At 35.6% G+C, this 14,210-nt stretch overlaps 1 pseudogene; it reads right to left on the bottom strand.

Moving 5' to 3' along the window:
* Positions 1 to 12,902, bottom strand: part of LOC132677037 (elongation factor 1-alpha 1 pseudogene) — a 37,632-nt pseudogene extending 24,730 nt beyond the window's left edge.
* Positions 12,903 to 14,210: the final 1,308 nt, after the last annotated feature.

Raw genomic sequence — 14,210 nt, forward strand, 5'->3', positions numbered from 1 at the left:
AATAACATTTGGCAATTTCTTTAAAGATAGGAAAACAAGACTGTTGTCTTTTTCCTTGAAATGAAAACAATGTCTAAAAAGGGATACAAATTCAAATAATTTGGCTTTAAAAAATAGCTCATGGCCTTTCTACTAGTTTCCTATGACTGTCATAACAAGTTACCACAAACTGGGTGGTTTTATTTATGTATTTATTTATGTGTTTATTTAACTAAAAAAATATATTTTCTTAATGTTTATTTATTTTTGAGAGAGAGACAGAGCATGAGCAGGTGAGGGTCAGAGAGAGAGGGAGACACAGAATCTGAAACAGGCTCCAGGCTCTTAGCTCTCAGCACAAAGTATCACATGGGGCTCAAACCCACAAACCATGAGCCATGAGATTATGACCTGAGCTGAAGTTGGAGACTTAAGTGACTGAGCCTTACAGGAGTCCCAAACCAGGTGGTTTTAAACAACAGAAATTTATTCTTTCTTGGTTCTGAAGACTAGAAGTACAAAGTCAAGGCATCTTTAAGGTCATGTTCTCTCTGAAGGCTTTAGGGAAGAATCTTTCCTTGCCTTTTCCTGGCGTCTGGCAACTCCCAGAAATCCCTGCATTCCTTGACTTGTAACCACCATCAAGCTAAATCTCTGCGTCTGTCTTTACACAACCTTCTTTTCTATGTCTTTATGTGGCTTTCTATTCTGCATGTCTCTCTTTCTGAATCTCCCTCTATTTTCTCTTCTAAAGAACGTGTCATTGGATTTAGGGCCCACTGAATCCAATAAGACCTCTTCCTGACTGGGCACATATGCAAGCACTGAATGTCCCCAAGATATTGCATTCTAAGGTTCTAGGTAGACATGAATTTGGGGGGATACCATTATAATCTGCATCTATAAAGTAGAAGACTATATACGGAAACACTTCTGAAAATGAATCTTACAGACAAATCGTTTTAAAAGCTAATATTAATTCAATCGTCCATTTTCCACTAAATCCTAGTAACACTAGGATTTGCCCTCACCAGATATGCCCATATTACCTATGGCAGCACGTAAGAGACACCCTAGCACTCCATGTGCTTTAGCTGGGACCACCCCTTCCCTGTTGTTGACACTTCCAGCTAAATCACTGCAAATCAACCACTTACAGGACCAATTACAAAAAGGAATCTATAATTAGAGTTGATTACCACTTATTTCCAAAAGAGTATCAGCACAAATCTTATTAGGTTTTTTATTCCTGTGTATCTCACTCATTTCTAAGTATAGCAATCTTATACTTTGTCTTCCAAATGAGGCCACTTTGGAAAGTGGAGGAAACACTATCAAGAACTACAATGAATAGGCGCAGGCATAAATGGAAACAGACATATGTACATTCTACCAATAATGGCCCCTCATCAAATGGGCCTTTATTCCTATGTCTCTATCCACTGAACTAAATACCTGTGGGGCTCTACCCTCTGGGTTTTTCAAACCCTTCTGCTATGCCCTCTAGAGTGTATGTGAGCCGTCATCAGTGAACTGTATCCTATACCCCAAACTCTGCTGCCTTCACCATTTTGTTCAATCTGAAACCTACCTGCAGACACCTCCAGTGTAGATTATTCCAACATTTCTCCTACCAGGGAGCCTGGGGTCGACTAGGTGTCTTCCTTGTTCTTCAAAATGCCATTTCCTTTCTAAAAGGCATGACTTCACACTATACTACTGAGACACTGTATGCTTTTGTGGTTATCTGCTAATCTCCAAATCATTCCCCCTCCTTTCTCAAAAATTATATTATCCGGTTCTCTCTCCAGCACTATTTTTGTTGTACTTTTAGTGACTCATAATTTCAACTGTATCACCCATCCAACACCTTAGTGATTCAGTTCCTTCAGTTGACCACCTTTAGCAATATTTACCTCCACCGTTTATCATCCACCTGCTCCCATGTGAGACAGCACTATGTCTCATACAAGCAGTTTTAAGTACCCACTAAAATTACCACCCTCTATCTCTCCAGTTTATCGTTCAGCTATCTTCTACTCCTCCTGTCATCAGTGCATCCACTGTGACTATCCTTACCATCATATAAACATGCTGCAATATTTCTCATGTAGAGGAGAAAAACACTCTTAGTTCTCACAGAATCCCCTCTAGCTCCTATCTCTTTATTTAGTACAATTTATAGCAACACTTACTGAAAGTGTTGTCTACCAACCTGTCCAACTGCTCTCAAAAGTCAGTTGCATTATGCTTCCATCCCAATAACACTACTAAGCCAGGGAGAGCTCTTGTAATTGCAGCCAAGAATTTTCATCTTGCCAATATGTTTGGACCTCTCAGCAGTGATGACAAATTGATTTCCTTCCCCTTCTTGAAACACCTGCTTCACTCAGCATCCTGGGCACTACACACTCTTGTCAGTCCTCCTTTGCTGTCAGCTCCTTCTCAATATCTTTTGCCCTTTTTTCTTCACTGTGTTCACTCTCTGAGTCATCATTTTCATTCCCATGGCTTTATGCTACTTGTACATGCTATTGATTACCACATTTTCCCCCTTCTAACCTGGATGTCATTGCCCAGGCCTCCAGGCTCAGGTGTGCATTTACTTACCTATCATCTGTCCTCAGAAGTCTAACACATATCCCAAATTGAACATAGCCAGGACAGCTCTTGAAGCTACCCTCAAACTATTTTTTTCCCTCGTGGGTCTTCTGTTAATCGATAAAGATCACCATCATTCACCTGGTGACTCAGTCTAAACACTTAGGAAACACTGTCACATTTTGTTCTCTCCTTCTCATACCCCATCCAATTTTTTGACACGATTGGCTCTTCTTTCAAAATATACCACAAACGAGACCACCTCTTTCCATGTATTACCACCCTAGTCTAAGACACAACCACAGTTCTTGTGAAATACAAACATAGGTCCCTATGGGTCTTTTTTCTTCCGCTATTCTTATCTGAAATCTATTTTCAGCACAGTTTTCCTCAGTGATCTTTTTCAAAGGCAAGGAAGATCCAATCCTTCCTTTGTTCCATCCTATCACAGGTAGAAAATGCCAATTCTTTATGTTGGTATACAATGACTAGCTTGGCCTAGCGGGTGCTCACCTCTCTAAAACCATCTCCCTACTTTTGTTTTTTATGGTTTACATCTCTTCCAACTGACTCTTTCCTGATGCTTCTCAAGCATACCTATTTTTTTCTACTTTAGAGTCTTTCTACTTTCTAACTTCTTCCTTAAATGTTGTTTCCATAGATATCCACATAGTCCACACCCATTTCTTGTAAATCTTTACTCAGCTATATCTCAAACCATGATCCCGCCCTCCATTCATACTTTTATAAAGACTTTCATAAAAATATAAACTATAAAAACATGTCAAAGATTACATTTAATCCATTAATTAGGGAGGGATCAGCAAAATGTTATAAGCAGTTCAAAGGAGAATTTAAACAATCATACATATATATGCAATAAGGAATTCTTAAATAAATTTATAAATAGATGCCAAACCAGTCTACCCATGGGGCAATGATCAATAGAACTGTGTCACATATGATTTATTTGCATTTTTATGAATGCAATTTTTATTATTACCAGTTTTCGACATTTTAGAGTTGCAAATTAGCTCAAAGGCAATGAAAGGAAGAGATTACTTGGAAGAATACACTAGATGGGACACACTCAGTAATCTTTTTTATTTTCCCACTTCAAAGTCTTTAATAATGTTTACTGACACTTGCTCTCCTCCTATCCTCCTTTACTCTCCCTCACTAAACTTATTACTAAATTAAAATATATTATATTTTTGCATTTTTATCATCTGTCTCTCTCATTAGAAAATAAGCTCCATGAAACCATAAAATCTTAAAATTTTGTGGCATATAGTAGCTGTTAATAATCTGTTGAAGGTTGAAGTCATGCATATATTTCATAATAGCTCCTAGATATTATCTATTCATACCATATATTTTTTAAAAGGTAAATAATGACTCTGGTCAAACAGAAAGTGAATATATTTCAAAGATTGTGTTTAACTCTTTAGTTACCTAGTAAGAAACTAGTTAAAATTAAAACTATACTGTTAAAACTAGTTTGAAAGATAATTCAAAGTAAGCACACATACATAGAAAATCAGGAATGGTTTCACAAGAAATAAGTTGGTTATAAATTCAAAACTGATGTGAGAAGGGCCAATCATACCTCAATTGGACACATCCATTTTCATTTTTATGAAAACTAATCATTGGCATTACTATCAATTTTCTACAACTTACAGAGTTTTGAAATAGCTCAAATATAATGAAAGGTATGGATAATTTGGAATATTAGAGAGAATACCTGGTAATCTTTTACTCCATTTCAAAATCTTTCACGGTTTTTTTTTTCTAACATAGCATGGAATATAAAAATATAAGAACATTAGTGTCAGAAAAAAAAAGAACAAAAAGAACATTATTGTGAGAACTATTCATAATAGGGAACATACCTAAATTTTTTGTATTCCCAGTACTGCATGTAAGTTATCAGCCAAAATTTAAGCAAGTTGTAAGCCAACAAAATGTGATTTTTTTCACCATTAATCTTGCATTTTGAATGTATGTTTTTCTAATTATCTTAGCTGTCTTAGTTTACAGAGCAATTAAATCAGGTGTGCTAGTTTGGCCTTCTATACGGACTAGTTAGCTTTTCTCTCTTTCTTAGTCATACTAAATCCTCAAGTTAAGTTTTTTTCTCTCCTATATAATAGAGTCTTGGCCACAAGAGACTGTGGAAAAAAGATTCGAATATTTAACACGAATCTTTGTTCATTGCTTTAATTGTAACTAATGCTATAATATGTTGTACTGAGAAACAATTCTGAAATGTTCTCCTTACCTGTTTAGATGAGCACCAGAATCTTAATTCTAAAAAGAAAATGGGTACCATCCATTCTATAGATTTTCTTAATTTTATTTTGTTAATGTTTGTTTATTTTTGAGAGAGAGAGAGAAAGAGAGGGGGAGAGAGAGAGAGAGAGAGATTGAGAGAGAGAGAGAGAGAGAGAGAGAGAGAAAGCATGAGTCGGGAGGGGCAGAGAGAGAGGGAGACACAGAATCTGAAGCAGGTTCCAGGCTCTGAGCTGTCAGCACAGAGCCCGACATGGGGTTCAAATCCATGAACCTTGAGATCATGACCTGAGCTGAAGTTGGATGATTAACCAACTGAGTCACCCAGGTGTGCCTAAAGATTTTAATACTACACAGTAAGTATGAAGTTTGGTTAAACATCCATGAATTTGATTGAAACATTATTATACATTTGACTGACCATAGCTATAGATTACTACCTATAGAGAATTTCTTATCAATGCTATTTCTCCCTAGTGTATATTTCAAGTACCTATTGATAACTCTGATCCATTCTGGATATTGATTTGTTTCTCATGCTAGTTTTGCCCATGTGGCCTGTCTGAGAAATCAGCATATTACTTCAGACCCTTCTTTCTATGTCTTAGACTTTATCTTTACATTGACTCAAACTAGAACTTCCAATCACTGACTATAATAGTCATAATGGCTGCTTTATGACATAAATCTGCCTCTAAATGTAAACTCTTCAATGAACTCCATTCTTCAACTAGGCCACCCTCTGTTCTCATAGCAAGCATTACAATGCTAAGGTGCTGAAACAATTTGTGAGAAGACTATTTTCCTGATTAGAGGCAAAAATGAAAAAATGGGAGCTGTGTCAAAACATTTCCTTTACAACACCATTAAGCATGTCCCAACCAACACCCATAAGTCAGAATGTTGCAATTAAAATATTTTACACTCAGTATAGTATAGGTTATACTAGCTTATCTTACAGTGCTGGTCATTAACACAATATGAAAAGAGGACAAATTATCTTGTAGAACACACTCAATATACCCTGAAATTTGGACTTTTTTCAGGACCATATGAATTTATATATTTCAGTAATCTTTCTATATTGTTTTAGATTGCTACCCATGTCTCTTATATATTGGAAAGAACATCAATATCAATACAAGATTTTCCTTGGCCTTTGATCTGTTTAACATTGATTTCAACCAACATATGATACAAAATTAAACTGCACAAATTACCATCAAACAGTAACTGATCTAGGCCAAGTGTATTCAGAGCATTTCAGCTTTGGAATATGATCTCTATAAATCAATAACAAAACTCATGCATGGCCAGTATCTAGGTACTGACCTGTATGTGTGTACATGTGTAGTTGTGTGTGTGTGTGTGTGTCTATGTGTGTGTGTGTGAGTGTGTGTGTATGAGCACATGTGCTCATGCTTTTCTTTGTTTTCTGTTTTACCGTTTGGTCTTCATAAAAAATAAATGTGCAACAGTGCCAACGCATTTACCTAAGCACATGTTGATTTAGTTTTCTTTTTTGTAATCAATTAATATTTTGCATAGACTTAAACTGTGTAAGTGTACATGTAGATACATGTGTGCGTAGATATTTTAGATGGCTATGACTGTACCTATAGCTATAGATACAGTGGTTCAGAGTTTTTAAAAGTGGTTTTCTGGGGCGCCTGGGTGGCTTGGTCGGTTAAGCGTCTGACTTCGGCTCGGGTCATGATCTCACGGTCAGTGAGTTCGAGCCCCGCGTCGGGCTCTGTGCTGACAGCTCAGAGCCTGGAGCCTGTTTCAGATTCTGTGTCTCCCTCTCTCTCTGCCCCTCCCCTGTTCATGCTCTGACTCTCTCTGTCTCAAAAATAAATAAACATTAAAAAAATTTAAAAAAAATAAAAAATAAAATAAAAGTGGTTTTCAAAATTTTCAACAATGATTTATCTAAAACTCTTAGAATTTACCTGGAAGACATTTAAATGATAAAGTCAGATACTAAAAACATGAAAGAGCATCTGATTTTAATGGTACAGTTTTCAGACACTCCTGTTTCTTCCACTAGCTTTTGTCCTTTACAAAAAGAGTTGTAACACTACTAAAAATAACATAATCTGATAAAAGATGCTCTGTAAGTAAAAACACCATGATAATAAAATAATCAACTCCCCTAGGAAGCCTTAACTGACATTCTCTCCTAGGTGATATCATACTTTTTTTTTTAAACATAGAATTGCTTGCCTGTGGCCCTCAGGAAGGCAAATCTTTTGGGTATGTAGGGATTGGACTTTTATATCTATTTCCTTAGTTCCTAGCATGCTGCCTACACCAGAGCAGGTGCTCAATCTATATTCTCTGAATCAGTAGAAAAAAATATCACAGGAAAAAATAGCTGAAAACGATTTCCCTAAAGAAAATTATCATCAAGACACAATGAGAACAACCATTAGAATTGATAAATATATATCTCCATTAAAATATTCTGCTTCACAATCATTTGAACAAAGAGAAAAAGCAACAGTTGTTAAGATTAATATAAATGGGCTAGGTGCTACACAGGAACAAGGATGGAAGGTTGTTCCTGGTTCAGAATGAAATATGGCGTATTACATATTAACTCTGTAGTATGTATTCTATATAAGGTGTACACCTTATGGAATAGAAGACGAGCCATGGTAACTATGAATGTCAGAGGAAACAGATAAAGGCACATTGAGCAAGCAGAGCATACAACCAAATATAAAATAAACAGTGGAATTTGGGGAAAAAAGGGTGGACCAGAAGTAACTGAGTTGGGTCTTTGTCATATTACCTACTGATTTGATTACTTAGGGAGATTGTTAGACACATGTATTTTATCTAAGTTAACAGAGAGATGGTGGTAACAAATTATAGTATGAGCATTTGAAAAAACAAATGTATGAGTGGGAAAACCAAGTATTAGTTCCTTGATTTGATGTAGAGAAATGTAATTTTCTAAGAAATAGAATGTGAACCTGATTCTATGATGTTTCTAAACTATAGCATTCTGCTCTGAATTGTGATAGATTTTTACAAGCTTTAGTTAAGCAACAATGATGTATCTAAAATTATCTACATGTATTCCTTTTGTCCTTTTAGGTTTCTATATATCTTTTGTATTGTATTTTTATATCACTATCTTAGCATCTTCTTTCTAATACCTTTTATATGTATATATGTATACACACATTTGCATATAAAAGGTTACATGATACAATTGAATTGCATGTCTCTATGTAGACATTCGAAAATGTATTTATTAAATGTGTATTATGTGCTAGAAATAAAACACATAAAAGAAAATGAGATATAGTCTTGCCTTGTGGAGCTTGGTGTCAGGGTGGGGAGATGAATACATTAAAAAGTATTAGAGTATACAATAAACAATCTTTGATCAAGATTTATATAACAATCTGTGGCAGTATAGGAAAAGGAGTGTGCAGGATATTTATTACAGAGAGGCAAGGAAGGTTTCACAGATGTTAAAATACTTGAATGCAGTGTCTAAAATAAAGAACACACAGGGCATAGAAAAGAGAAGAAAAGAGGCAATGTCAGAAAGAAAATAGCACTTGCAAAGGCACAGAGGGGTACAAGACTGAAACACACTGAAAATCACATGCAGATCAATCTGACAATGTGTTACAAATATATACAGATATGTGCGATTTGAATAAATCCAGGCATATTGCTTTTTTATTCTGTTTGGACACATACTAATTTTTCCTTCTCTAATTTTCCCCCAATAGTAGTAAGAAAAAAAAAATCCTTCTTTTTCAAGGACATACAGAAGAAATCTGGCTAATACTTCCTCAAAGCAATAAAGCAAGAGTAATGTAATTCAATCCAGCAGCTACAGGACACTCTACTTCTCTTCATTACTCCATAAAACATTTTGCCTATTTGTGAGGAAAACATTTCACTTTTAAATTGGGATTCCAAACTACTCTCATAAAATGGAGGTTCTTCAGGCCCAAATTTTATTTATTTATTTATTTATTTATTTATTTATTTATTCATTTATTTATTCATTTCTGATCATCATAGTTGTCATTTCTTGCTTGTCCTGGGAATGGGCTATTTCCTCCCTCCTACCCCAGCCTTTGTAAAAAAAAAAATCACACAAGGGAATGAAATAAAATAAAATCATGATTTACTGGTTTCAGCTCTAGTCAGAGAAGCATTTTGTCAATTCTTTCTAAACACCTTATAAAGCATTTACATCTTCAATGATACCCAAGGTCATGTGAATCTCTGAGGCTATTTTTGATGGAATATTTTTACCAGGTCTGACAGCAGAGAACATAGCACTGAAGCTCACACTTCACAAATGTAATTTGGAGTGTTAATTGGAAAGGACCTAGCTGACCCAGTGATTTCTACTCTCTAAGAACTCATGACAAGATATCGAATCCTTCCTTCTGAAGTCTGGTGGACAGGAAAGGTGAAGATCATGTGGGATTTTGTTGAGGGAGGAAAAGGTACAGATTATGGAAAATAGGAGAAGAAAAATAAAAGGAAAAAAACGTTTTGATTGCTTGGTAAAAATAATGAAAACAAATTATATCACTTCGGAAAGTTGAAGCAAATGATCTAAGAATGGTTGGGACTAGTCCAGTTTCTATTCAGAATGTCTTTGAAGTAAAGTCAAGAAAGATGCCCAGAAGTTTTGGGACAGAAAAGTCAAGCAAAACCACAAGGAGACTTGTAATTTCTCAGTAGGAAGTGTAAGCCCACCTAGCACACTGTCAGGCCATCTTTCTCTCATAATCTGCACAGCTAGATTATGTGTACCACTTAGACCAGGCAAGCATGAGGAGCTCAATTTCAAAATCCTATAAAGCATGTTCTGAGGTAGAAGTAAACTGGAATTTCTGGGGACCTAAGAAGTACCTTCTATACAAACCAAAAATGTATGAGGGCACTGGGGTGCCAGGGATGGGGGTTGGGGTCTAGTAGAAGTCACAAATAAGGAAAAGTAACTTAAGCACAGAGAGAGGCGTGTGCCATTCCCTCCCCTAGTGAACACTTTTCTCACTCATAAAACTAGTCTGTTTAGGCAAAGAAAATTTAGTCTGTATTAAAATCATGGCATTTTCAAGAAGAAATGTACTTGTTTAGATCATATGTTATGTAAAATGAAGAAATTGACAAATTTTTTTCTTAGAAGACTTCTATCAGTACTGACTACTAAATAGATTGAGAAAATCATCTCTCCTGGTCTTAAATTTTTATAGATGTTCCTAAAATGTTCATTTAGCTCACCTCTGGTAACAGATTGAGTAGAATGATTTATGAACAGGGCTGATTTCCATACCACTGATGGATGCTTTATTCACTTAATGATCACTGGCAAGTAGCAGCTACTATAAAACTTCAAGTGTCATTAATAGGACTTTTTAGCTCTTATACTGTAAAACACAATTTGTGAGCTTTTTTTAAAAAGACATAAAGCCTTAAAAAAAACTTTACTTTTCCATGTACTAAGCATTTTAACCTCAGATCATATATCCAACTACTTTACTGTTATGTTTTCAGGCAATATATATAAAAATCAGAATGAATAATATATTAAGGATGGATAATACACTAAACTACATATCATGAAGAAAGAGAATCTCCAACAAAAAATAGGAATATCTCCTTTTGAAAAATTATCTACATAAATAAATGATAAATCTAATGATAAATGATAAATCTAAGTAAATGATTTTACTAATACTATCAAATGCAGGCTGCTTTAACTGTATACTGTATACTATATGTTATTTTCAGGTGTTGACATATGTGTGTGATTTTAAGGAATTTGGTATTAGAAATATTTTTAAAATATTTTCTTTATATATGTTGCTGTTTTTATATAGAGGATATAAATCTGTGCAACTTTAAAACTCCAAGGGACCTACTGGATATCATTCCCTAATTCAGTAATTCAAAGGCTTTTGTCAAATTTACTCCTATATCAGTGATTTATGGTAGGTATGGTGAGGAGGGCTGGTGCTTGAAATTGTTTTCCATTTGATAGAGGGCATCATGACACCAAAATCGGTTATGTGGGTCTTGATGTCTCAATATTCTCATCTGGGTACTGAGGGGGTTAGACTAGCTGATCTCCAAGGGCTCTGACATCTCATACATTATTCATATCTATAAACCCAGAACATAAAAGGAGACACTCCACAAATTTAAAACAGTAAAGTGTACGATGACTGACATCCCCTCAAAAAACTTATTACATCCATTTTAAAACTACAATCTTTAGGGAGTATATAGGGATTTTGGTAAAAATCTTGTATTAGTCCGAAAATACAAGACATAGACCACATCCTGCTTCTAGCATACATCTTCTTAACTATAGCAGAGCATGGTTGTATATTCAAGCACGATGGTCATTTAAAAATTTACTAATATAAAAAAAAGATCACTTTCTTGATGCAATGTCTCTTTCAAGGTGAGGGGTTAGGGGATTAGAGATGCTGACTTTATGCATTACAGATTAAACCATCCCTAATGAAACGAGAAGGTTCAGTTTCCCACTCATGTTACCATTCATCTTATAATCATTTTAAACTTCCAGGTACCTCAGGATGCATCTGTTGGGAGAAATAACTTTGAACTGAACATTTTTTTGTTGTTGTTAAAACTCCATCTATAATCTGGCTTTTTATGTTTTATCTGAGTGAAACTGTTCTTTGACATTATGAGGATGGGAAAACACAATTTAACATCCAACTGGAAACCAGAAAAATTAGAAATCACTTCCATTTCTTTATATATACATACACACATACATATACATATATGTATATATATTTTTTTCCTGTTTCACCAAACTTCAAGAGTTACATGTCAGGAGACTGGACTCTATTTATTTAGGGAGAGCAACTAAGAGACAAGTTCACCTCAGGAGCCTGAAGCACATAGGCAAGGCAATTTATCACATAAGGTTTAAGAGTAGATAGGGCCTACTTGAAACAAAAGCAAAATGTCACCTCAGTGGACTTGATGAGAAAGGAGGGACAGAATGTAAGGAACTGAAAGAGGTTCAAGTCATGAAAGGATTACATTGTAGATATCTTCAGTCAAATCCCACTCTATGGGCCCTTAACTCCTGCCTTGCCTTGTAATAGTTTCCCTACAGGAGCCACTGTGTTAAGCAAGTTATACGAAGTTACTTGGGCCCACTTGCAGTGATCTGTCCCCCAGAGACATGACCATGGACTGAGCTCTCCCTCTCTGTGCCCTTCCCACTTGCAAATGAGGCACACCACCTCTGAGGTCCAAGATAGTTGTTTTTATTACCAAAGAACCATTTAGCAACAATTGGGAAACAGGTGTTATTTGAATGTTTTTTAGCATTATGTTTGTTAAAAATAGAAGGAAGTGGGGCAACTGGGTGGTTTACTCAGTTAAAAGTCCCAACTTCAGCTCAAGTCATGATCTCAAAGTTCATGGGTTCGAGCCCTGCATCGGGGTCTGTGCTGACAGCTTGGAGCCTGGAGCTTGCTTCAGGTTCTGGGTCTCCCACTCTCTGCCCCTCCCCCACTCATACTCTGTGTCTGTCTCTCAAAAATAAATAAACATTAAAAAATTGTTAAAAAAAGAAAAACAGAAGGAACAGCCAACTACTTTGGCTGAACTTGGAAATGTGGGTCCTGATATTTTCTTTTCACATTACTAAAAAAAATGGAGGTGAGATTTTCTTTTGTTTTTTTTTTTTTTAATAAAGGGTATTATACCCTTTGGAAGATGCATCTTTTGCATTGTTTGCAAAGTAAAAACAGCCTGTTATTATAGACTAAGAACATTAAAAAAAAAGTATAGAAGCTACAAACTATAAAATCTAATCAGCAAGAGAGTTGTATCAGTTAATGTTATACTTACCTGCAAGTAATGGAAAGTCTTACAAAATTAGCTTCAATAAGAGTTAATTTCACTTGCAGGGCAAGAAGCCCACAGGTGGTCTGTAGATGATGAAGCTGATTAATGACTTCATCAGAGATGCAGTCTTTATAAACCATTCCTTACTTAATGGGAAAGCACATTCCCTTGTGTCACAAGATGATGGCTCTACTTTTAAGCATCACCCCAGATTCCAAGCAGGAAGAAATAAAGAGGGCTAAATCAAAGGGCCAGGACAGACAGGTCTGTCTCATTTTATCAGGGAAGCAAGAACTTTGCCAAATGCCACACCCAGGAAATTCCAGTTATATACCATTGGCATGAAGTAGGGCTCATGGCTACTAACTGCACAGCTGTTAACAGCTGAATTCCTTATGTGCACTAATGCAAGAAAGAGGGTAGCCCCATTCTTCAAGAAGAAAGTCAGAGCAAATAATAGGCAGACAATGAACTTGAGGGTTATTTTTTTTAAGTTTATTTAGTTGTTTTGAGCAGGGAAGAGGGTCAGAGAAAGAGAGAGAGAGAGAGAGAGAGAGAGAGAGAGAGAGAGAGAGAGAGAAATCAAACAGGCTTTGTTTGTGTTTCTGTCATGCATAGCCCTACTTGGGACTCGAACTCATGAACCGCAAAATCATGACCCGAGCCGAAATCAAGAGTCTGTCGCTTAACCGACTGAGCCACCCAGGTGTCCCTAATCTTGAGTTTTTAAACTCCAGCTAGCTTATATTTTTGTATGTGTGTGTGTGTGTGTTTTTGTATAATGAGAATTCCCTGACAGTGTGTGTGTGTGTGTGTGTGTGTGTGTATACATATATATATATACATACATATATATATATATATATATATATATATATATATATATATATACACACACACATATATATATACAGGAAATTGTCATTTTCTTACTTATGTTTGTTAGTTATATATTTTTCTTTATAAAAATATCAAAAACAGTTACTCTGTACCATCTTAGCCTTCAGTTAAAAACCAATATAATCTTGGCTTTGGAGCTCAATGCCAAGTTGAACAATTACATTGGATACAAGGCAACAAAAGCCACAGACAGCATTCTATAACAGTACATGAGAAGGAAACAGAACTTCCCCTGGGAGATCAAAGAAATCATTTGTTTTGTTAAAGACACTTAGGCTTCCACAAAATACAGAAATATTTCTGGTGACACTAAAAATTAATATAAATAAAAACCTGACATGGAGAAACACACTTTAAAAATAAAAGAAATGTGAAAAAATATATGATTAAGAAAAACACCCAAACATCTATTCAGAGGAGTCTACCAAAATGGCCTAAATTAGATTACATACGAGTTTATATTACCAAATAAGGGATATGAACATCCCGGTCTCACTAAATATATTTCTGCCTAAGACTTGTGAATTCTAAACTCCAAAAGTGAATTG

The sequence above is a fragment of the Panthera onca genome, chromosome D1, assembly GCF_046562875.1.
Source record: "Panthera onca isolate mPanOnc1 chromosome D1, mPanOnc1 haplotype 2, whole genome shotgun sequence".
Taxonomy (NCBI): domain Eukaryota; kingdom Metazoa; phylum Chordata; class Mammalia; order Carnivora; family Felidae; genus Panthera; species Panthera onca.